This window comes from Artemia franciscana, chromosome 16, assembly GCF_032884065.1.
Source record: "Artemia franciscana chromosome 16, ASM3288406v1, whole genome shotgun sequence".
NCBI classification, from domain to species: Eukaryota; Metazoa; Arthropoda; class Branchiopoda; order Anostraca; family Artemiidae; genus Artemia; species Artemia franciscana.
In genome coordinates this window covers 4,245,618-4,272,492 of record NC_088878.1, presented here as the reverse complement: position 1 = coordinate 4,272,492, position 26,875 = coordinate 4,245,618, and the positions used below count along the sequence as shown (strand labels likewise).

Genomic DNA, 26,875 nt, shown 5'->3' with positions numbered 1-26,875 from the left:
ATATATATATATATATATATATATATATATATATATATATATATATATATATATATATATATATATATATTATATATATATACAGACTTCTTCCAAATTGGCACGTCTGCACATTCAGCAACTGAACCTATAAAAGTGTAAAAGTTTTGAATGCAAAACAAAGTCCAATTTAAGCAACGCTTTTCTAACTTAGAATCACTTTCCTATATAAGGATTACCAGTCTATTTTTTACTATTGTTTATTCCATCTCTGTCATTTCCTTTTTTTCTTTCAAAAATTCTTTTTTCCTCTTATTGTTTTCTTCATTATAGAAATACCAAAATAAATGTTCAGTTTACAATATTTCATTTTTAAGGGATTCAAAAATTTTGACTTCTGGAGACCCCACCTTCCTCTATGCTTTTATAGTTGTGAATGCGATCCTCCATTTTATACTAATAATCCCCATAATTTTTAAAGAGCTTTCCCCTCTCAGTACTATTTCCTAATGCTCGTCTAAATGCATTTTTCCTGTGATTAGGGGGTAGCCTCAAATTTTTATCGATTTTGAAGTTATTTCTTTGAAGCTATTCATTAAAAATGTTGAAATGCGGGGTATATATATATATATATATATATATATATATATATATATATATATATATATATATATATATATATATATATATATATGTATATGTAATATATATAATAAATGATAAATGAATAAGATATATATAATAAATGAATAAGTAAAAAAGGGGGAGGGGGACAAGTTTCAGTTTGGGATTCCTCATCTTAGTCATTCCTCATATAGTTGATATCCTTGATGATATGAGCTTAAGATAGTTTTTAATTTTGTCTCTGATCTGACTAAATATTTTCGCACTATAAACTCATTTGTTACCTAGAATCTATTCTAGGTTAAGTAGCAAGTTGCACCTTACTTTACAGACTGTATTTTTGAATATTTAATGGGGGAATGTGTCGTTTTTTTCAATTTTTTATTATAGAAGAATAAAAAAAGCATTTCCAATAAAAATTCCTTAGATAGATATCTTTTTCAGAATCTAAGGGGCACAGCCCCCGTGCTTCCTTCCCCCCAATCGACGCAACTAATGATAACATTTGTAAAGTCTTTGATCGTTAATGATTTGCTTTTAATGTTGAGACGTCCATTTTCATATCTTATTTCATATAATCTTTTATTGGAAACTGGGGGGGGGACTCCTGTTTGGGTCAATTAGTATCATTCGTAGAAGGGTGACCTTTCTAGAGCATATACTGCTGAGTTTGATTCATTTGGCATTGTCTCTTTTATTAGGTCTCTTAGAAACATGAGTCCCTGGATCTAGAAGAGACCTTTTCATTGATATTATTAACTCAAACTGAAAATTGAAATCTTTTTGATCCCTACTAACTTTTATCCTTCAATATGGACTCGATAAAAAAGAGAACGTTCTAGAAACTCGATTTAATATGTTCCTTTAATGACTGGAAAATAAAAAAAATGTGAATCATTTATTGATTTAGTTTACCTCTCAATATTCTCATTCGTTTGTCAAAATTGAATATTCAGTTATGTTCGAACAAAAAGATGTCATTTTATGTGACATTTAGTTGGTTGATGAGTATTAATGACTCGATTATTTTGATAATTTTTAGACGATTGAAAGTATAAAACTGTGAAGAAAGTATTCCTTTTTATATACATAAAGGGAATGTATAATAATCTCCATAGGCACGACTGATCCACTGGGAGGAATGTCAGTTGATTCTTCTAGAGGAGAGGGTCGAAATGGCACAAAGGTGTATTTAAGCTTACATTTTGGTTTTAGGAGGGGTATTTGGATTTATCTTGTAGGAGGGACTAAGGGTAGGAATAATAATCCTAAAAAGCTGAAGCCCTTGTTGGTAATTTGAAATGAATTTGAATTCAAATTTCCTTTTTTTCATAGCTTTTTTTACATAACTGCCATTTTGAATCAGGTTCAAGAATTCAAGTGTATTGATCGTATAAAAAATTTATATGCACGAATACTATTAGAAATAATTAATTTTAATTAAGAGCAAGAAAAAAGAAATAAACCTGGCTGTTCCTAAATATCACAATATATTCAAGAAGAGTTACAGCCACTTCGAAACTTGAGCTCGGAGGAAAATTTCACAATATTTAGCGCAATAAAAATTGGTATTAAATAACAGTTCGAATAGTTATAAATCCTATTATTAGATAGTGAAAAAAAAAAAATTCAAAATAATATACCGGATTTCGATAATATTTACAGTGATCGTATGTACAAATATAGTACGATCACTGTACATGTGATCGAAATATCCAGTACATTTTTTTGAATTTTTTTTTCACTGTCTAATTAAAGGGTTTATTCCTATTTGAACTGTTATTTATCGTTACGGAAAGGCAGTGTGGTCTTCGAAATTACCTAAGAAAAATTGGAAGACTTTATGCTGCCCTTGTTATTGTACAATTCGCTCTTGATAGTTCTAGGCCAATGTTTCTCCTCCCCCCCTAAAAATCACTAAATAATATATTTTAAAGATGTTTGATGTCCTACTGCGGTTGGCTTTTGTTATCGGAGGTAGGCGACCTTGACCACTTAGCTAGAGCAATGTAAATGATTCCAGATGGTGGTTAAATCTCCTTTTCGAGGTAATTGCAGCCTTTGTGGGGGATAAATATAAGATCATATAACAGCCGCATGCCCTTTTTGAGGTTACTACCACCTTTGATGAAGGCACATATAAGGTCATTCCACGCTAACCGGCATAGAGATAGGCAACCCTGACTACTTTGGCTGAGTGCCTTAAATACCACCTGATAATGATCACATGCCCTTTTTGAGGTTGCTCTCACCTTTGCTGAAGGTAAATATAAGGTCATTCCTTCCTGACCGGCATAGGGACTGGTGATCCCGACAACTTCAGTTGAGTGTCGTAAATACCACTAAATAACGGCCACATACCCTCCATTGCTAAACATACATATAAGGTCATTGACCATTAGATAGATTACCGTGACTTGTTAAGTTAAGTTTCGTAGATATGTAATAATAGCCACATGCCCTTTTTGAGGTTACTACCACCTATGCTTGAAGTAAATGTAAAGTCATTGATCGTTCCTTACGATCAATGACTTGCGATCAACGATCGTTCCTATACGAGTCGTAAATACTGAATGATATTAATTCTTTATTTTTGATGTTTTTTCATGTTAATTATTAATTTGATGCGAATTATTTAATTGCTAATTTAAATATTTATTTTGTAATTTTTTTACGTTAATCATTAATTTATTGATGCTAATTATTATTATTATTATCGATTTATTAATTATTGATGCTAGTTATGTGACTCAAGTTGTAGTTTGTCCTTTGTGTTGTCTCGATGTCTCAAAGGAAAGGCATTCAGCAAAATTAAGTTTTTCAAAGACAATACTTCGTTGTCTGATTTCTCCCTTTTGTGGAAAGGCAGTAGACTGAATATAAGTAGGAGAAACACAATTAACCTAGCATTAGTCAGGTTTAAAAGCTACCTAGTCTGCAGAAATTCTTCTGGGAAAAGGATTATAATGAAACTGTTGAAGAGGTTAGAACTGAATGGGAGACTAGGCTTTTTTTCTTTCTGTTTTATTGAGATGACCTAATTTACAAAATCATAGTTCAAGTATACTCTTAAGGCAACACTGGCTGTACATGACGCTTGACACAAAAAATAAATAAATAACCCAGAAGGGGGGGGGGGTTATATGAGCGAGTGGACAGAAAAGAAGTGGAAAAGATATCTCGGCAAGGACATCCTCCAATTTGTATTCTGTGCCAAAGAAAACAACAAGAAATCTTTTGAAGTGAACTCTATTAGAGCTGAAGAGACTACAAAAAACTATCAGTGCCATCTAGCGTTTGGAAATACTTCGTATTTTTTCGGTGTAATAATAAGAATAATTAATTTAATAATTATAACTGGTAAAATTAGGGTAGCAATGAGTATCTGATCTCAGTCCTTGGCAAAAAGAACAATGTCACAGTTTGAAAAAAGATTAGTGTTGTCAAATGCTAGATAGTGTTGATGTTTTTTGTTGACACTAGAGCCACTTCCCTTTCTCGTAAGTTCTCCATACTCTTTGTCCCTTACTTTGACTATTCTATTCTTTAAATCTTTACTGATAAGTCTACCTAGGTATAGTGTTTTCATATTGGAGTTCCATTTCTTTGATCGGTGGTACCGGTGCCATGCTTTTCAAAGAAAAATTTTCATTACATATTTATTTTTGAATGAAAGTAGATGATGAAAAGAATTCTAGGCATATAAATCCTTCATCTTCTTGCCTGGCCCTATCTAAAAAAGCACGTGAAAATTAAAATAGCTGATAAAATTGTTTATCTTCCGTTGCGTATCAGAAGTATTCAATTTTCTTTTGTATGAAAAGAAGAAAGAAAAATCTGAAACGTGATTGAGGACGCTTTGGAAATGGTGAGGCTCTAGATAGCGATCCTTCTAAAAAAAAAAAATTCTACAAAATTCATAGGTAACATGACTTGATGAATTTCCGGAAATCTAAAACTGTTTACATAAAAGGAATTCTGGAAAACTCTATTGGTTTTTGACATATTGATTTCTGTTAATAAACTACTTATACACATGAATTGATTTTAAAGGCTTGATGGTCTGTGATTAAATCTCCTTTTTTAAGCTTGTTTCATAGGGGGAAAGTTGGGAATCCATCGTTTAGAAAATTAACCAAATTCGTGACTGAGATACTAGTGACTCAGATGAATTTTACTTACAGTTACAGGAACAAATAGTACCAGGTAGAAATATGGTGTTTTTATTAGGAGATTTTAACGCCCAAGCTGGTAGAAATAGGGATAGATGGTGTCCTAGCCTAGGTAAATGTGGTCTTAGAGAAGAAAACAGTAATGGCTACAGACTTTTGCAATTTTGTAGGTATAACAACCTAGTTATAACCAATACGGTCTTTGGTCATAAAGTGGCCATAAGTTGGCATGGTATTCACGTAATGGTAAGACAGCAAACCTTATTGATTATGTTATTGTAAACCGAGGACTGGCAGGATCATTACAATATACTAGGGTATATAGGAGTGCTATTATTGACGTTCAAAATAAAGATCACCATCTAGTAGTGTCTAAGGTTAATTTAAAGCGGAAATTTCAGAAGGGTAACTACCTCCCGGGAAATTGTGATGTTGGTAGACTCCAGGATGAAAATTTGAGAGAAACTCTCCAGGAACAGTTAAATACTGAACTTGAGAGTTTAAAATTTGATAATGTAGAAGATGGATGAAATAATTTTAGAAAAACGATTTGTAATGTTGCTCATGGTGTCTTAGGGAAGACAGTTAAGACTGCAGCTAGGAATATTAGTAAAAAGGTTTATGTTTAATACAGAGTAGAAGGGGTTTGTACAAGAATTATCTGAGTGGTAGGTCATATGAAAACAAAAGGAATGTAAAGAAAGTGGAGAAAGCATTAAACATCAGCTAAGAAGGTGTGAAGTGGAGGCCATGGATAAAATTGCCGTGGATCTGGAAGATGCAGCTAGAGGGCATAATAGTAAAATATTATACTGACATGTTAATAAATTGAGAGGGAGTTGTCAATCTGTACTAGTCCGAGTTAAAGATAGGAATGGGGCCACAATTAGTGATAAGGAAAGAGTTAAAGAGAAATGGGCAGGACGTTTTGAGAATATACTAAACCGAGATAGAGTTGCAGGAAAAGATATAGATGAAAATGAAAAAGTTTGTGATACCTTGCATGTGAAGGAAGATTTGTTTTAGGAGAAAGAATTAGCGACAGTACTAGAAGAATTAAAAAACAATAAGGCTCCAGGTGCTGAATAGTGTAATAAATGAGTTCCTTAAATATTGTGGCTCTGAGGTTAGAAATAACCTACTGAAGATTATGAATATGATTTTTTATAAATGGGAAGTACCTAATGATTGCAGGAGAACCTTAATTAAACCACTGTATAAGAAACGTGACAAGAGTGAGTGTCGTAATTATCGAGGCATTAGTCTGGTCTCTTCAGGTAGCAAATTACATAGTAATATGATACCTTTTAGACTGAAAGATGCTGTAGACAAAGTTTTAAGAGAAGAACAGTGCGGTTTTAGAAAGGATTGAGGATGTGACGACCAAATTTTCGCTCTTAGGTTAATAATTGAGAAGTCCCTTCGTTGTCAAACACCTTTGGTCCTCAGTTTTATCGATTATGAGCAAGCGTTCGATTCTGTTGATAGAAGAGCTTTTGCAAAGGTCTTATCCTTATATGATATACCATACAAATACTTTAAAATGATTTATGCTATGTACGGGAATAATGCTGCTGCGGTTAAGATAGGAAATGAGGTTAGCAGCTGGTTTTGTATTAAGTCAGGAGTTAAACAGGGTTGTGTTCTATCCCCTTTTTATGGATCATTTTGATGGACTTTTTCTTAAGGAGCACAGGAAAGGTAATCGGAGACTATGGAATCAAATGGGGATAAAAAACTCTCCTAGACTTAGATTATGCTGATGATTTACGCATATTAGATGAAAGTGTGAGCAAAATGAATGAATTTTTAGAGGTTTTGCGGGTTCAGTGTGCTGAAATAGACTTGAAAATTAATGTTTAGAAGACTAAGTTACTATACCAAGATTAGAATATTGGAAGCTACAGTGATGACAGTTGTCGAATCTGAGCATATCTGAATCCCTGAAGCATCGTCGCTTTGAAAAGCGGATGAAAATTTACTAGATGTTTTCCGGAGAAATTGCCTATGGATTGTTCTGGGTACCCGGCTGACTGATTGTATTTCAAACAGTAGGCTGTACGAAAAATGTAGTTCAATCCCGCTTTCTAAGGCTGTAATAAAAGAAAGGTAGAGATGGCTAGGGCATGTTCTGCGGATGAAGGATGACAGATTGCCGAACATTGTCCTTTTCGGTCAACCTTCTAGGGCTAAACGGAAAGCAGGTCGTTCTCGTCAGGGGTGGGAGGGTGTCATAGATAAAGATTTAAAGGAAATGGCAACTTCCTGGGAGGGTTTAAAGAGGAAGGTTTTGAATAGATTGGGTTGGAGGAGAAATATACGTAGCTGTCTTGGCCTGCTTTAGGTAGTTGCCGCATTCAGCTCCTCTGGGAGTTGACCTAGATGGGACGGTACTTTCAGGAATGAGACGGTTTGTGCTTTAACGGCTTGTTTTGTCCCTTGTACTTCCATAAGTTGTTTACTTGCAGTCAATGGTCTACCCTCGCTGACTCGAAATCAAAACCCATCATGTGTTAAAAGTATTTATTAAAGGTTCAAATGCCTCTTTGACAAAGGATTTAACAAGACTAATGCACTCTTGAATAATCAGAGGACCCCCCCCCCCATATCGTCAATAAATAAATGGCATCAGAGTTTAAAGAAGGCTTATAACACCTACTAGGAAACTGTTATCAAAATTCAGTGAAAAACTATGGCCACGCAACCAGCTGATTCGAATATTTTGTCACCGAGGGTGTTGGTTTGCCTTTATCTTACCTAGACCCTTCAACGCCTAGTGGTTTGTAGGGCAGCAATTTTTGATCTCCATGTAAGTAAGTAAGTAAGTACTTTTATTACCCGAAAATTCACTTGAATTTCATCGGAGTACGAATGGGAAAAAAAAAGAAAATCACACTACGAACATAACCATAAGTAAACACACACTAAGTACACTAACAAAACTACTGACACATGATAGCTAGAGTACGAATGAAAAAAAAAAATCACAGTACGAACATAACCATAAGTAAACACACACTATGTACACTAACAAAACTACTGACACATGATAGCTAGCCACGGGTTCGTCCATCCTTGCCTTTTCCAGGAAATTCTCTACGACCCGGTTAATGCAAACTGTTGGATCGGACACTCCGTATTTACGCATGATATACGAGTTCTTCGTCACGGACGAAGTCTCAGAAGGAACTTCGCGAATCGAAAAAACAGAACTCTTACTTTTGTACATTGGGCGGAAGACAAATAATTCCAAAAAGGTGCTATATACAGTATATGTGGGAGGGCAATGGCATTATACAGCGACACAAGAAATCTACGGCAGAATCGATGTCTGTTACCAATGATTGATCCGTAAGCAATCCGGATTTTTGCCTCTACGTGTCGTAAAAGCAAAGTTCCTGTCGAGTAGAGGCTTCGACCGATTGGTAAACCAAGGTAGGTAATGCTCTCACATGGCTTAACAGCTGAATCACCTAAAGGAATTTCTTCAGACGATCCTGAGAGACCACAGCTCATTGAGGGATAAATCTTATAACTATTGAGTCATGTTCAAGGGAACAGCCAAAGGTGACTTGATGTCTATCACTCTTCCAGGGGCCAAGAGGAGTCCAGAATAAAACGTCACAGGGAATTCGTCCTTGTATAATTCGAATCATGTGCCCCTAGTATCGCCACCTTCTAAATCGGATCCGTTGGTTATTTGAGATTGCTTGGTGGGAAGCCTGATCCGGGTATTAGGTACTCAATCATAGGGAGCGCAATAGCACTTGCTAAGTAAAGAGCGATGTGGGCACAATGTATTTTTTTTTATTAGACTAGGACACTTCGTATCGAAGGAGTTGTCCGTAGAAGCTTCGAAGAGGGCTCATTCACTTGAAAATTGAAAGGACTAGTGCCTTTTTAATATTCGAAAGTGATTGGAGGATAACTAACCTCCCTCCTAGGCCCACCATTTCCCTAGAGACATCAAATCAAAATTTTGTGATAACCGTTTGGTTCAACAAAGCTGAATATAGTAATGATAGTAATTTTGTTAAGCGTAGTCAAAACTTCCGGAAATTATGTCTTTGAGGATGACAACTCCCCACAGCACTCAGGGCAAAGGTTGTAAGTTACGCTCTGGGGGCATATAAAGTTTGTATAGAAAGGGTGGTTGTAGAAACTTTGGAATGGGCTCATTGGATAGAAAATTAGATGTCCTAGTGTCTTTCTTAAGATTTAGAGTGATCAGAGGGTGAATTACCCCCCACACCTCGTATTTTCCCGAAACGTATCTGATAGAAATTCTGAGATGGCCATTTGTTGTCGTAGAAATTTCGGAGACTTCATTCGATTGGAATTTGAAAGGGTTAGATCTCTTTTTAATAGTCGAAAGTGATTGGAGCGCAACTAACCCCATCCCACGCCCACCATTTTCTCAAACACATCCTATCTAAATTTTGAGATAGCCATTTTGTTTAACGTAATTGAAAGGTTCGGAAATTATGTCTTTGAGGGTGACAGCCCCCCCCCAACAGCACTTAGGGCAAGGTAGGTTATGCCCTAGGGAATATAAGGTATATATATATATGTATATATATATATATATATATATATATATATATATATGTATATATATATATATATACATATATATATATATATACATATATATACATATATATATATATATATATATATATATATATATATATATATATATATATATATATATATATATATATATATATATATATAGAAAGGGTGAAACTTCGGAGGGGGCTCTTTGGGCTGGTAATCAGAAGTTTTAGTGCCCTTGTTAAGAACTTAATTTGCACTTTTCTGAAAAAAAAAATGGATGTGGATTGTTATTTTAGTATACATATACTGATATATATTCGTTGAAGCTTTAATGATCTTTAATCTATTAAAGTTAAAACTTTTTGAACGTATTTTGTTGAATTAAGTCATACAATAAATAACCGATTCAAACTCAAAACGAGCAAAAATTAACATGAGTAGGGCTGACAACCCCTATGCCTTTTCAAAACCAGAACATAATTTGCACTTTCGTGGAAACAAAAATTCAGAAGCTATAAAATTAAATAAAAAAATACTGTTTTGTGCCAGGATCTAAAATTGTTGAAGAAGTTTCTTCAACATAAAAATACCACCCCTTAATATGGATTCTTGTAAAAGAAAACTGAAAAGATATACAATATTTTTTTCCATGAAAAAACTGTGCCAATAAAAAACGAACAGAAAATAATTTCACAACCTTTTTCCACATGACATGTTTTCCAAATAAGGGTAAAGAGCTGCATTAAGCAAGAATGAGCAAAAATAAAGTCAAATAATCTTCCAAGGGAAAAACTACCAGAAATTACTATCAATAAATAAATAAAACTCAAAACGAACAGAAATTACAATAAATAGCCGAGTCAAACTCAAAACGAGCAAAAATTAACACGAGTAGGGCTGATAACCCCTATGCCTTATCAGGACCAGAATACAATTTGCGCTTTAATGAAATCAAATTATTGCTTGAAATTTTTCTTACTTTTGTCACCTTTCTTACTTTCATAAATGAAAAATTATCGAAACCTTAACGAAGAAATGTCAGTATATGTCAATTGAGCTGACACTCCACGTTTTTTTTTCTCGTTTTGAGTTTTTGCTCGTTTGAGTTTGACTCACCCATTTGTTGTAATTTCTGTTCGTTTTGAGTTTCATTTATTTACTAATATTGATTTCTGGTAGTTTTACACTTGGACGATTATTTGACTTTATTTTTGCTCATTATTGGTTTAATGGAGGTCTTTACTTTTTTTTTGGAAAACTTATTTTGGGGGAAAAGTTTTTTAAATTAATTAGCCCAACAAATCGTCAGTATTTTTCTCAGGCAATTATTCTCAAATCCAAATAAGAGACTTAATAAGTAAGAGTTTTAACTTAAGAGAATACATGCTAGGAATATACGTTGCGTAAAAAAGCTATGTTTATTTCAACTAGTCATAGCCTGTTGCTATTGTGACTTCCTCGCACGTAACCCTTCAATTTAGCTAATTGTATCCAGTGTAGAAAGAAACAGGGAATCTATTAGAATTCTGTACAACGCTTCGCCATTACTGAGCTTTTAAACTAAGAATAACGTTGTGAAAGCGTTGCTCAACCTTTAATGTTCATAATATGAAAAAAACTTCGTTTTCTTAAAGAGTTAAAGAGGCTGCGTCCCAAAGTCGAACCTTAAAACGTACAGGAATTAGGAGAGGCAGTTGAGGGGCTGCCGCCCCCCAAACCACCCGCTTTTAAAAACTCTTTTGTACAGGTTTTTTGTTGTGGGGGGCTGCCGCCCCCCTAACCCCCCCGCTCTTGGCTTCGGAAAGGCCCTCTTTTAATTAACAAAACAAAAAACCTGTACAAAAGAGTCTTTAAAGGCCGGGGGTTTGGGGGGCGGCAGCCCCCCAACTGCCTCTCCTAATTCCTGTACGTTTTAAGGTTCGACTTTGGGACGCAGCCTCTTTAACTCTTTAAGAGAACGAAGTTTTTTTCATATTATTTCTGTACGTTTTTCTACAATCCATGGTGGATGTAATTTAATAATTCCTGTACTCCTCGTACAGGAATTAGGACTGCCTCTCCTAATTCCTGTACGTTTTAAGGTTCGACTTTGGGACGCAGCCTTTTTAACTCTTTAAGAAAACGAAGTTTTTTTCATATTTTGTGAAAAAAAAACCGCCCGATAAGGGACTTTAACCCTTGACCTTAGGATTAAAAGTCCCACGCTCTACCGAGTAAGCTAACCGGGTAGTTAACAGTTAACGTGATCTAACATTTAAAAAGAACTTTTAAGAATTTCAAAAATTAACATGGGCTCTTATGGGGAAATGGGTTTTTCTAAGCTAGAAAATCGGGGGGTTAAGATTTTCCTACGAAACTTTCAAGGGCACTTACACGGAGAATTCCGTGTCGAATGAGTCTTCGTACACCCAGATCCGATGTCGGCTGTGACCTCTAGGCGTGGCAGAAAAAAAGAATATGAAGATTAAGTGGCTATGCGTGGTTTCTGGAAAACAGGGAAGGAGTTATCGGATCGAGCTGAAATTTCGCGGATAAGCTCCTGGGCCCTAGGGGACCTTAACTTGTGAATTTCAGCCCGATCGGACAACGTTAAAGGGAGGCTGGGGTTGGTGGGTCGAAACTTTCGGCCAGATTTTCCCCATGAAGGAAAAGTCGGAGGGGGGATGAAATTTGGCAGGTTTCTTAGTTGGAGCTCGGGCTACGAAATGCATCCCTCCCCATCCCTCTGCGACCACTGGAACCGGAGATCGCTTAACATTGTCGTGGTTCGCCTCTTTATAGAGGCACGAGTGTGCCTCCTTGAACACAGAAAGTTTGCAACAAAAGTACCTGGATAGTAATTGAGCTGAGGTCGGCCCTTGTTTTTTTTCGTGCTTAATACCTACATGATTCTATTATAGGATTAAATTGAATTTAAAAAAAGTTTAATTTAAATAATTACTTCGTACTTAATATACAAATAGAATTCCTATTGGATTAAGTGGAATTGGAAATTAATTCAATGCATTTGAGTAATAAGTGGTATCGCTTTCCCAGAAAATAATTCTCTGGGTACATACCTACTTTTAACGTTTTGTGGCAAAATAAACTTTTAATAGTTTAACTTCAGTTTGTTTGTTTTTTCATACTTCCCTTTTCAAAAGATGTTAGTATCCTTTGGCAGAAAGAGAGAAAAAATATGACCTTTGATGGCGGTTTTCCAATTTCGGTATTTGTCAAAATTCGTTGCGCTCGTTTTTTTTTTCTGTACAATACCTTTGTGGGGATAGAGATTGGTATACTAGTAAAATAGATAACGTTTATGGTTCCTTTGCTCTTATGGGAAAAACCATGACTCATGTTAGAATTTTGTTACCTCTTTATGATCCAAGATCAATACCCAAAAAAAGAAAAAGAACAAAGGTTGTGTTTTTCTGTCGCCAAATTTCAGTAGCCCAACTCAGGTCGTTTCTAAAAGTGTATTTTAAAACACAATTAATTCATATTGGATTCCAAAATATACCCATGTTGCTAAAACGTTGAAATGCAACGAATTTAAATTAACAGAAAAGCTGGCCCAAATATAGCTCAGGTGGTTCCAGCAGTATATTTTAAACCAGAACTAGCTCACAATAAATTTTAAAATTACACATGCATACAACGTCTATTACCATAGAAGCTGGCTCAAGTATAACTCAGGTCGCTTGAAAAGTATATTTTCTGAATATATATTTTTTATTCCAAAATTTTTTATTTTACATTCTGACCCTATTAGTTTGTTTATCTTTTTCGAGCATGGATGAACCCAAGACCCTACCCAGGGGGACAGGATTTACCCCCCTCCCTCCTAAAATTTTGTTCGACTCATAAAAACGTAATAAAATCTATGTAAACATTTTTTGTTACGTCTTCTAAAGTTTTGTTTTGTAATCCCCCCCCCCCCGAAAAAAAGACCCCCTCCTTCGAAAACAATCCTGGTTGTGGCCTTGGGTGAACCCACTACCAATTTTTGTGAAATCTAGCTAAAAAACAAAAAACAAACATGAATTAAAAAAATAATAATACATGACTGCTTTGTGAAACGTAATGATACTTCTTCCGGTATAACCAAAGAACTGATAAAAGTGTCTGACATTTTCTTTGTTTATTATTCTTCATGGTCGCCGTAATATAGTACATTCATAGAGGGAAAATATTTATTTAATACCGAAAAAAAACTTGCCAACAAGCATTTCACTGACCAGCCGACAATTTGTCCAGTCGTTTTATAGAACCGGTATGAGAAATAAGAAAAAACAAAGTGTTGAAATATATACGGAACTAAATGATATTTTTTTTGATAAAAAATGATTCAAAGAATTAATAAAAGAATCTGAGCTCTTTTTTGTCTATTTGGAATTTCTGTATTATTTCAATATTCAATATGGTTGTGACAATATGGTGTTTATTTGGCAAATAGAAAAGAGATTAGTCAGTAAGTTATTTGACTTTTGCTCTCTTCTCCAAACTACGAAACGACGCAATGCATCAATAAATTTCCCAAAATAAAAAAAAAACAAGAGCTAAGAGCTCATATGGCACTTGTGACGAGGCAAGAAGAGCTAAGAGCCAAGAGATCATATGGTATGACCTCTAGCAAAATTCTATAAATCAATAGATTGATTTAAAAAGGAAAATAAGAGGCTTAATGCCGGTCAAGATTTAAAATAAGAGCTCTGAGTCACAAAGTCCTTCTAAATATCAAAATTCATTAAGATCCGATCACCCACTCGTAAGTTATAAATATCTAATTTTTTCTAATTTTTCCTCTCCCTTTTGCCCCCTCCAGATGGTCGAATCTGGGAAAACGACTTTATCAAGTCAAATTGTGAAGCTCCCTGACACGCCTACCAATTTTCATCGTTTTAGCACGTCCAGAAGCACCAAACTCGCCAAATCACTGAACCCCTCCCCTCAACTCCAAAAAAAAGCGAATCCAGTATGGTTCAGTCAATCACGTATCAAGGACATTTGTTTATTCTATCCACCAAGCTTCATCCCGATTCCTACACTCCAACTGTTTTTCCAAGATTTCCCCCTCCAACTCCCCCCAATGTCAAAAGATCTGGTCGGGATTTGAAATAAGAGCTCTGAGACATGAATTCCTTCTAAATATCAAATTTCATTACGATCCGATCACCCGTTCGTAAAATAAAAATACCCCAATTTTCACGTTTTCCAAGAATTCCGGTTTCCCCCTCCAACTCCCCTGAATGTCACAGGATCTGATCGGTATTTAAAATTAGAGCTTTAAAACGCAAGATCCTTCTAAATATCAAATTTGATTAAGATCTGGTCACCCTTTCGTAAGTTACAAATACCTCAATTTTCAAAATTACCCCCCCCCCTAATTCAACCAAAGAGAGAAGATCCGGTCCAGTTATGTCAGTCACGTATCTTAGACAGGTTTTGATTCTTCCCATCCAGTTTCATCCTGATCTCACCTCTTAAGTATTTTCTAAGATTTCTGGTTTTCCTCAACCGCCCCCCTCCAATTACGCTGGATCCGGTTGAGATTTAAAATAAGAGATCTGAGTTTCGAGATCCTTCTAAATATGAAGTTTCATGAAGATCCGATCACTCCTTCGTAAGTTAAAAATACGTCATTTTTTCTTATTTTTCAGAATTACCCCCCCCCCCCCCCGCAATTGAGCGGATCCGTTCCAATTATGTAAATCACGTATGCAAGACTTCTGCTTATTTTTCCAACCAAGTTTCATCCCAATCCCTCCAATCTAAGCGTTTTCCATCATTTTAGGTCTCCCCACCCCAAACTTCCCCCAATGTCACCAGATCCGGTCAGGATTTAAAATAAGAGCTTTGAGACACAATATCCTTCTAAATATCAAATTTCATGGAGATCCAATCACCCGTTCGTAAGTTAAAAATACCTCCTTTTTTCTATTTTTTTCAGAATTAACCCCCTCCCCCAACTACCCCAAAGAGAGCGGATCCGTTCTGGTTATGTCAATCAAGTATCTAGGACTCGTGTTTTTTTCCCACCAAGTTTCATCCCGATCCCTCCACTCTAAGTGTTTTCCAAGTTTTAGGTTTCCCCCTCCCAACTCCCCCCCCCCAATGTCACCAGATCCGGTCGAGTTTAAAATAAGAGCTCTGAGCCATGATATCCTTCTAAATATCAAATTTCATTGAGATCCGATCACCCGTTCGTTAGTTAAAAATACTTCATTTTTTTCAATTTTTCAGAAATACTCCCCCCCCCCAACTACCCCAAAGAGAGCGGATCCGTTCCGTTTATGTCAATAATCTATCTAGGACTTGTGTTTAATTTTCCCACCATGTTTCATCCCGATCCCTCCACTCTAAGTGTTTTCTAAGTTTTAGGTTTCCCCCTCCCAACCTCCCGCCCCATCACCAGATCCGGTCGGGATTTAAAATAAGAGCTCTAAGACACGATATCCTTCTATGCATTAAATTTCATTGAGATCCGATCACCCGTTCGTAAGTTGAAAATACCTCATTTTTCTAATTTTTAAGAATTACTCCCCCCCCAAAACTACCCCAAAGAGAACGAATCAGTTCTGATTATGTCAATCATGTATCTGGGACTTGCGCTTATTTTTCCCATCAAGTTTCATCCCGATCCCTCCACTCTAAGTGTTTTCCAAGATTTTAGGTTTCCCCCCTCCAACTCCCCCCAATGTCATCAGACCCGGTCGGTATTTAAAATAAGAGCTCTGAGACACAATATCATTCCAAACATCAAATTTCATTAAGATCCAATCACCCGCTCATAAGTTAAAAATACTTCATTTTTTCTATTTTTTCCGAATTAACCGCCCCCCCCCCCAGATGGTCAAATCGGGAAAACGACTATTTCTAATTTAATCAGGTCCGGTCCCTGATATGCTTGCCAAATTTCATCGTCCTAGCTTACCTGGAAGTGCCTAAAGTAGCAAAACCGGGACTTTAGGTTTTCCCCCTCCAACTCCCCCCAATGTCATCAGATCCTGTCGGGATTTAAAATAATAGCTCTGAGACATAATATCATTCCAAACATCAAATTTCATTAAGATCCAATCACCCGCTCATAAGTTAAAAATACTTCATTTTTTCTATTTTTTGCGAATTAACCGGGCCCCCACTCCCCCCCCCCCAGATGGTCAAATTTGGGAAAACGACTATTTTTAATTTAATCTGGTCCGGTCCCTGATACGCTTGCCAAATTTCATCGTCCTAGATTACCTGGAAGTGCCTAAAGTAGCAAAACCGGGACCGACAGACAGACAGACCGACAGACAGACAGACCGACAGAATTGGCGATTGCTATATGTCACTTGGTTAATACCAAGTGCCATAAAAAAATGAAATTCCATTTTCAACCGTGTTCTAAAGAAAATCATAAATCACACTCACCAAAACAGTGGTCCATCAGCAAGCCATGAAAACTAGACCTATCAATCTCCTGTATAATATCATAAGAAAGAAATTCCTGTATAGAGGGGAGAACCTGACAAATGCAAAATGACGACCATGTAGGCCACCAAGTTTCAAACTAATGACGAAATCCTTGTTCGATTTCATCTTTTTTCTGACAACCAGTAAAATCGAAATTAATAAAAATGAAACGATGTTTTTATTTAAAATCTTGTAAAATATAACGAATTTTGAATTTTTATGTAATTAAGTTTCAGAAATAATTGAAAACAAACTAAAAAAAATTTTTTTAGTGTATCAGGTAAATTTTTTTTTTTAATATTTTAATTAAACTAACATCAAGCTATCTACCGTTATTTTCCAAAAACCGTTGATGTTAGAAAAAGAAGAAACTAAATCCTATACATCATCACCTATTTGGTTATCAACTTGAATTTAATATATTTGTGGTCACAGCCAGGTGGAAATAGAAATTAAAATTAAGTGGAATTATAAATGAAATGAAAGTAAATCAGTGTATTTCTGTATTGAAATAAAGTGGAATTAAATGAAGTGGCTTATAGATCAGAGATAGGCAAGCTTTAATGAAGGTGGAGCCAAATTCCAATAATCTCTCTACACAAAAACCAACATGAAAATATAACATAAAAACAGTTGCTATAAATTTTTTATTTATGAGTACTTCTTCAAACACATCCTACAGATTTAAAAAATTTTGCTACATGACAACTATTTTTGTGTGTTTTTCTCATCTTTTACCTGAATTTATTTTCAGGGGAGGGGGTTACAAAAAAAAAATGAAAAAATGTATCAAAAAATGTTTATATGCATTTTTGTTATGTTTTACAAGTCCGACGAAAATTTCGGATGGGTTTAAACCCCTAATCCCCCCCGCTAGATGTAGCCTCGATGTGGCACTTTCTTTAATTTAGTTCTTTTCTGCTTTTCTTCTCATCGATAAAGGTTTTCGAATGTAATATCAAAATAACCGGACTATTACTAATAAATTATGTAAATAAAGTCTTTTTGAATGAAAGTGAAGAGTTAAAGAAAGACTTAAAACCAACAGAAATATTCTGTGTGTGTGATTAGGGTTGCCCCTTCCTCAACTCTTGCCCCCTGACATTATGATGGCAGTTAGATATGCGTAGCATATACTTACCCATTATATTTCTTTTATTTTCATTTAAAGGATTGGTTGCGGCTTGTGACACGCAATTTTCCCGTCGCGTGCCGCATAGATATTGAGCATTAATTTGAGTAGGGAAAAAAAGTGTAAGTTAATTTTGGATAAATCCTCATCAGACTACATATAGGCACGTTTCTTAGTAGGATTAAATAAAAAAAAACTAATTTTTTTAGCTGAAAGTAAGGAGCGACATTAAAACTTAAAACGAACAGAAATTACTCCGTATATGAAATGAGTTGTCCCCTCCGCAATCCCTCGCTCTTTACGCTAAAGCTTTTAATTGTTTTAGAATTGTGGCAAAGAGTCAAACTTTAGCGTAAAGAGCGAGGGATTGCGGAGGGGACAACTCATTTCATATACGGAGTAATTTCTGTTCGTTTTAAGTTTTAATGTTGCTCCTTACTTTCAGCTAAAAAAATTAGTTTTTTTTTTATTTAATTTCTGAACGTTTTTGAATTAATGCATGTTTGGTTTTGGCTCTCCGCACATAAATTATTAAAATGAAATTTGTATATTAATTCTTTTTTTGGCTAAATGGCTTTCTCTTAGTTTTGATCAGACGATTTTGAGAAGTAAGGGGTGGAGAAGGAGGCCTAGTAGCCCTCCAATTTTTCGGTTACTTAAAAAGGCAACTAGAACTTTTAATTTTTAACGAACGTTTTTATTAGTAAAAAATATACGTAACTTAAGAATTAACTTACGTAACAAACTTTCATAACCTTATATTTTTATTATGTATACGAGGGGGTTTGTACCCTCGTTAATACCTCGCTCTTTACGCTAAATCGTAAGTTTTGTCCTTATTCTTTAAGAACGACCCCTGAATCAGAAAGGCCGTAGAATAAATAGTTGAAATTACTAAAAATACTTTAGCATAAAGAGCAAGGTATTTATCTCCTCCTAAATACCTCGCTCTTTATGCTAAAGTATTTTTAGAACCCCTCATATGCGTAATAATCTCTGTTCGTTTTAAGTTTCAATGCTACTTCTTCCTTTCATTTGAAAAAACGTTTTCATGTTTATTTTTCATTGTTTTCTTATAGTGATGCTAGAGAATCCTGCGCCCTTGTCATTGAATTTTTCTTCCCCCATGACAGATTCCTCCAAGGAAAGATCCTCCAACATAGCCCCCTCTCCTCAGCCCCACCCCCAAACAAAATAAAATCCCCCTGAAAACGTCTGTACACTTCCCAATAACCATTACTATATGTAAACACTGGTCAAAGTTTGTAACTTGCAGCCCCTCCCCCAGGGATTGTGGGGGAGTAATTCATCCCCAAAGACATAGTTATTATGGTTTTTGACTATGCTGAACAAAATGGCTATCTCTAAATTTTGATCCATTGACTTTGGGAAAAACATGAGCGTGGGAGGGGGCCTAGATGCCCTCAATTTTTTTTGGTCACTTAAAAAGGGCACTAGAACTTTTCATTTCCGTTAGAATTAGCCCTCTTGCGACATTCTAGGACCACTTGGTCGATACGATGACCCCTGAAAAAAAAAAAAAAATAAATAAACACGCACCCGTGATTTGTCTTCTGACAAAAAATACAAAATTCCACATTTTTGTAGATAGGAGCTTGAAACTTCTACAGTAGGGTTCTCTGATACGCTGAATCTGATGGTGTCATTTTCGTTAAGATCCTACGACTTTTAGGGGGTGTTTCCCTTTATTTTCCTAAATAAGGCAAATTTTCTCAGGCTCGTAACTTTTGATGGGTAAGACTAAACTTGATGAAACTTATATATTTAAAATCAGCATTAAAATGCGATTCTTTTGATGTAGCTATTGATATCAAAATTCAATTTTTTTGAGTTTTGGTTACTATTGAGCCGGGTCGCTCCTTACTACAGTTCGTTACCACGAACTGTTTGATGATTTATGAGACCAAGAAAGGAAAGGATACAATAAATGAAAAATCAAATCAAATAGGTGAGAAAACGAGGATTTTTTAGCCAGTGGCAAAATATGAAGACCAAGAACAAGCGAATATTTCGACAAGGACCTCCGCCAAGTCGTCCTCGGTGCTCATAAAAAAAAAAATCTGACCTTTCGAAGTTAACTTAACAAGAGGAGGAGGGGTCCATATCTGTCAAAGCAGCAGATGTCAAAGTGTTTATTGAAATATTTTGACTTTTTGTTTTGATTCCAGCTTGTTCTTAGCAAATGGCCTAAAGGCTGGTTTTCAACTTGTATGATTGTCAACTCCGTATGATAACTGAGCTTCTATAATCAAGTAAATAGTTTTTTTTTTTAGCTTTTAACCAGGAAAATAAGTAGTTTACGCTAGGTAACCCCCCTCCCCTGTATATGGCCATGTAAAATTGGTATTGTTACATGTGGGGTACTCGAGATTTATTTTGGCATTTGGAATTTAAAATGTATCTTGTGGCATGTTTTTTTTCATTCTGATATTTACACTCTATCCCCCGAAATAACCAAATCAGTTTCCTAATTCCAGCAATGATAGGAAGTGGCAGAAATTCAAGCTATGACAGAAAGTTAGGACATTATATTTTAAATTCTACAACCGAGGGGTTGGCCACTCTCACAAATCATGTACATCAAGTAGCGCGTTTCAAGCGTGGCGGAACTGTGCCAAGCATGGCGGAACTAATTCTACAGTTTTGTCAACAAAGCCGTTCGCAATTCAAGAATGTTAATATTCAAGTGTGCAAATATTCCTAAAACTCGAAATATACCGTGTGGCAGAACTAAGCAGCAAACATGGTGGTCCGAGATATACACCAGGTGATGGGAAGTGAGTAACCCCTTGCACGCAACGCTGAAAAATCCAACACACAGTACCATCATGACTTTTGAAATAATTATAATTAATCAGTATATTAATTTTCTATCAAAATCATTAATATATATATTAGATATATATTATATATATTAGAACCTCTGCTGAAAAAGTTTCTGTGAAAAATATGAAAATACATGAAAAATATATATGATGGTGAAAAGTTAGGACACAAAAAAATAGATGGTATTGTTGTAATCTATCGTTTTAAACATTCAAATAAATAAAAATCATTAAGTTTAATTTATATTCAAATTGCCTTTTTTTACATTTATGGGTAAACTCACCAAATTGAGTCAAGGCTGAGGCTACAAACGTTTTAAACATTCAAATAAATAAAAATCATGAAGTTAAATTTATATTCAAATTACCTTTTTTTTACAATTATGGGCGAACTCACCAAATTGAGTCAAGGCTGAGACTACAAAGGCCCATTGCATCCAATACAGTGGATATTACAAACCATAATCTTGGGAAGTAGCCGTCTTACAGAACCCTAATTTTGAAAAAGAACCGAAGGTCTTGAAAAATGCCTTTTTCGGGGAAGGGGTGTATTTTTATTCAGAAACATCTTTTTTAGTATTTTCATTGAAAAAATGACAAATTTGTCCCCTTCTCTCCCACATTTTCGTGAAATGACGCTATTTTAGGAAAACAAGCATAACTACTCCTTCCTTTCAAATATCAAATTGTAGCTGTAAAATGTGAGAAAAACAGTCAGACAGCAGTTTTGTCAATTCAGGGAATTCAGGGAGGGGGTAAAAATATATTTTTGGAATCTGGAGGGAGCCAAAATATATTCTGGTGGGGGTAATGCCCCCTATCCATATTGGGACATTCTATTATCTAACTAAACTTTTTGACAGCTTGCTTGGTTACAAGTTAAACAGTTGATGGGGACATCTCAAACAAAAGGCAGTGGAAACTTTGAGATATATTCAGATCCAATTTGTTTCCATTGAAGTTAATCCAAGTTCACCGGAAAGCAACTGACATATCATCTATTGAATAATTCAGGAGAAGACCTTCAATGAAATATGCTCAACAGGTCATTATTTCTGTCTGAATGAGCGCCATGACAAATTTATGAAATTGTGTCTAATTTTATTAGTCTTTCCTCCTAATTTGCTTCATATGATGACAACGAAATCGCACCATTTTAAGGAAGCTATGTGGACATGAACTTCCTCGTATTTATATTCTTAGAGAAAACTTAGAGATTTATACTAATCAAATATTATATTAACTACTGTTTTAAATACTGCTGATTAATAATTATACTGCTGCCACTGACAACCTGTTGTTGCACTAAGCTTTCTGAGGCTAAAACAACTGCGCACGCCCCTCCTCTGGTCCACTTTTTTCAAAGCTTTGCTCCTTATTCCCTCCTGCAAAGTTGCTATACTCTTTAAAGTTTGTCTTATGGCCTCTTTTAATCACATTTCAGAACGTCCTTCTTTTTGATTAGCCATAGTAGAATTGTCAAAACGCCCGACAAATTATCCCATATCCATAGATTACGGCTTATCCATCTTAATCTGTCTCTTCATTGGCTATAGCCCTTGACAGCAGGGTTGCCACTCATAGTGATTTATCACTATTTCTAGTGATTTTTTCTATTGCCTAAAAAAATCACTTAACCATCACTTTAATCACTAAAATATTGAAGAAAATCAACCAACACATTACTAAAATCTAGTTTTTTTTTTCACTGGGTGGCAACTTGGCTTTACAGTAACTATAACTTTCTGTTAATCTTAGCTACTAGGTGATTTATCTTCCTATTTTGCAAAAGTTTACCAATTTCAAAAAAAAACCGATAATATTCCGTTTCCTCTTTTATTACTATTCTTACCACTACTTATTTACTATTATTCCCTGGCACCAGTGGTGTCAATTCGGAAACATTTAGGGGAGGTGGGTTAAAATGTATTTATCAAAATCTATAGGGGGTAGGCACACACCTTTTTTCCATGAAAATATGAAAGTAAGATCTTTCATGAAATACCCCCCCCCCCCATCAAGGCTATTTTTCAAAATCCTGTGGGGTATCAAACTTTTCTTTTTCAATTTTTGCAATGAAAATACAAGAAGCCATTTTTCAATAAAAAAAACAATTCAAAAAAGGTATCTTTTAATGGCTAGGAGGGACACAAATCCCCCCCCGTGATGCCACTGACTGGCACTAAAATTCACTGATAGTTCAAAAATACATTACTGCAGACACTGAACTAGCTATCTCTTGGGCTATTGAAAGTAGCCAACCTCGAATTAGACCCACTTTTGCCGTTTACGTTCTGCTGTCCTTCGCCTTTTGTTTCTTTTGCTGTTTTTTTCTCTGTCTTTTTAATTCACAGACATTTTAGTAAATAATTAGAGGAAAAAAGAGATCTAATGAACTTAGCAAGGGAACTTCTTTTTGGGTCTCCCAGCCTTTATGTGACGAGGAATTATCTAATGACGTTTCCTACTTGTTAAATGGAGGAAGAGGAGTAGTAAGACCTGAAAACTCATCTCCTTGTAAATTGCAATCTCCTTAACTTAGTAATATTTCATATATGCATACTTTTTCTAGTCCCCTCCCTTGAGATTCGTATGATTTTCACACTTGTTGCTTCTTTTATTTTCTATTTTATGCTTTGTTTATGTTAGCTTCTTATGTTCGTTCCTGTTGTCCCTTTTTTCTGGCTTTTCAAGTAAAAGGTTTTTAAGTAAATAAGATAATAACAAATTGCTAGGTATGTTTACCATCAAGCAAGTTAAGAGAGTAATTGATTAACGTGGTTGCACTGTTATATATGATTCAATAATTTGTTGTCTTTAAACTCAACTTGACACTTGACGCATCTAACGGAATCAAAGGAGGTGTTACTACTACTGCTAACAACTCACGAAAACTACTAGTACTACACTACTAATAAATCATCGTAGCACCAAGCAGATTGAGGCCAACACAGCTACGCACGGTCCTCCTCCAATCCAATCTATTCAAGGCCTCCCTTTTTACACCCTCCTGAGAAGTTGTTATTTCCTTTAAATCTTTGTTTATGACATCCTCCCACCCCAAAAGAGGACAACCTGCTTTCCGTTTAGCCCCAGACGGTTGGCCAAAAAGGACAATCTTCGGCAATCTGTCATCCTTCATCCAGAGAACGTGGCCTAGCCATCTCAACCTTTCTTTCACTATAGCCCTAGAAAGCAGGATTGAACCATATTTTTTGTACAACCTACTGTTGGAAATACGTGAAATACGGTCAGTCAGCCGGGTACCCAGAACAATCCGTAGGCAATTTTTCTGGAAAAATCTAGTAAATCTTCATCCGCTTTTTGGAGTGTTCATGCTTCAGAGCCATATTTGATCACTGTCATCACTGTACCTTCTAATATTCTAATCTTGGTTTGCAGACTTATCTTCCTATTCTTCCAAACTTTTTTTTAACTGTGAAAAAACACCCTGAGCCTTTGCTATTCTATTTTTAACATCTTCACTGCTCCCACCGTCTTTACTAATAATACTACCGAGGTAAGTGAAGTTGCCCACCTGATCAATTCTTTCGTTACCCAACGTCACCGTTTCATCTGCACTTATTCCTAGCCTTAGCGACTTAGTCTTCTTAACGTTAATATTCAAACCTATTCTAGCACCCTGAACTCGCAAAACATCTAAAAGTTCATTCATTTTGCTCCCACTTTCATCTGGGATGCTTAAATCATCAGTATAATCTAAGTCCATGAGCGTTTTTCCTCCCCATTTGATTCTGTGGAACCCAATTGCCTTTCCTGTGCTCTTTAAGACGAAGTCCATCAAAATGATCCACATAAAGGGGGATAGAACACAACCGTGCTTAACTCTTGATTTAATACAAAACCAGTTGCTAACCTCATTTCCTAACTTAACCGCAGCAGTATTATTCTCGTACATAGCAAAAATCACTTTAATGTATTTTTCTGGTATACCATATAAGGATTAATCGATAAAACTTAGCCTTAATGACTTAGTCTTCTTAACATCAACTTTCAAACCTATTCTTGCATCCTGAACTCGCAAAACCTCTAAAAGTTCATTCATTTTTATTAACAGAAGAGAAAAAGAAAACCTTCTTCTCCTTGTCTCATAACCATATCCTTACTTTATTCATATTTAGTCACTATTTTAATGTCTACTCAGATCATTATTCAATTTTCTATTGAAATTTTCAACAAACGACGATTTTCAACGATAAAGATAACCACCTTCGTCTTGATACCGTTATTTATTTTAAAACCGTTATTGATGCCGTTAATTAATTTTTGATACCGTTGATACCGTTATTTAATTTTTGTAATTTCTCTAGAAAAATCAAATAAAAACTGACCTCTTCTTTTTTCATTTCACGCCATATGGTTAAAGTTATCATTGTGTTTAATTTCTAATCATAGTTCTAATAATTATAAATAATTTAATTTATATATAATTGAGTATATTATGAATATTGATACATAATATGAATATTCAATTTAGTGATCGAGGTTTGTTAAGCAGTCTCAAGGTCTTATTAATTACTTTTTTAGCTTTGACAATAACAACTGAAATTCTTAGCAGTGAATTTTCGTTTATAAAAATTTCACGTTTCCTCGCCCATAACCATGGAAAGTCATTCATATTGTTTTTACTCTTTTTTTTTTTTACAAATTACTTCACTATTTGTTCCCATGAAAGCATGGTCTGGTAATAGAAAGGCATTGGAGTAAAAACTTTTCATTTCCTAATTTTTGAAGGAAACTTTCTAAAATATCGTTTGTTAAAACTCAATAAGTAATAATTCCTATTTTCGGACCGATAGCGGAATGAAAAGTGAAATTTTGCTTTTTATTTTTCTTTTCCAACTGAATTTATTCCCTAGTGGAAAAGTCTAACTCAGAATTTTTTTAAAGCTACAGAGTGAGAGTAACATTTACTTGAAAGTTTGTTGTGGCAGACTTTGGAAGTAGTAGCCTAGGGCATAAAATTTTCACCTTAATTAATTTGAGCAAATTAAATTATGTAAATCTTTTCATGAAGCTCTGTCCCACGAGAAAATCCTTAAAATGAGCCAAAGCGGATTCTTGGAGGAAGTTTTAGTATTTCACCAGCTACCTGGGAATAAGACTGTTCTACCGTTACGTAGAACAAATTTGACGGGATAATAGAAAAACTGCAGTGTGTTTCGGGGTATTTAACGATCATTTTTAGTAACAAAAACTTTCTTTTTTTGGGGGGGGGGAGTGGCTCTTAAGGATATCCAGGAAGCGACAAACGATTTAATATCAAAAACCTAATTTTTTATTCGTTTTTACAAATTAGAAAGATGATATAACTTCTGAACTGTTGAAAGCCAAAAACAAGGGAAAAAAAGAATGGTTCATTTTGATAGAACTTGTTTAGCTTGAGGGAGGTTGCTTTAAGTCTGAGCTTTTTGGAGTTTGCGTTATTAAAGTCGATGCGAACACCATAAGTGACAAAACTTTGCATTGCTAAAAAAGTAGAATCATAGAATTAAAAAAAGAGGCCATAATCTCCCAAGTGTCACGGTTAGGTTTTGCCATTAAATCTTAGTCACACTGAACTCTTTTGAAAGTATGGTCCCAATGTCATTAGTTTAGCCGACTGCTTGCTCTGCTATTGGATAATCTAGAAAAGAACGGTGAAAAAGAATGGTAGTAATTTTGCCGCGATTTTGATAAACTTTCGAGGTTATGTTGAAAATTTCAAAATTTTCAAATTTAGCATGACTCTAGGTTAACGGCAAAATTTTTGAGAACCTGGTGTGTATTCCTTTTTTTGCATCTACGAGTGGAATATGAGACTGAGTGCCGTCAGGCTGAAAATGTCTGATCAGTGGACTCAAAGACAGTAGTTACGGAGTGGGAAAATGAAGAGCCACGAGGACGCATGCAATTCACTACTGCTTACATGGAAGGAGTTATAAATGCCCAAGGATAATATCATCCCAATGATAAGACCAATGAGACAGTTTTGACTGTCATCAATGAAATGGAGCAAGAAATCACACTGATCAATCAAAATAACGAAATAATTTGCTATACAAATGGCTCGCAGATCCATGGAAAATCAGGGGCAAGAGTAGAGGTCAATCAACGGAATCTAC

General features: G+C 35.3%; 1 protein-coding gene across 2 annotated transcripts in view; it reads left to right on the top strand.

Annotated features, from left to right (window-relative positions):
* LOC136036925 (26S proteasome non-ATPase regulatory subunit 1-like) overlaps positions 1 to 26,875 on the top strand; it is a 239,848-nt gene that overhangs the window by 55,045 nt on the left and 157,928 nt on the right. The window lies entirely within an intron of this gene.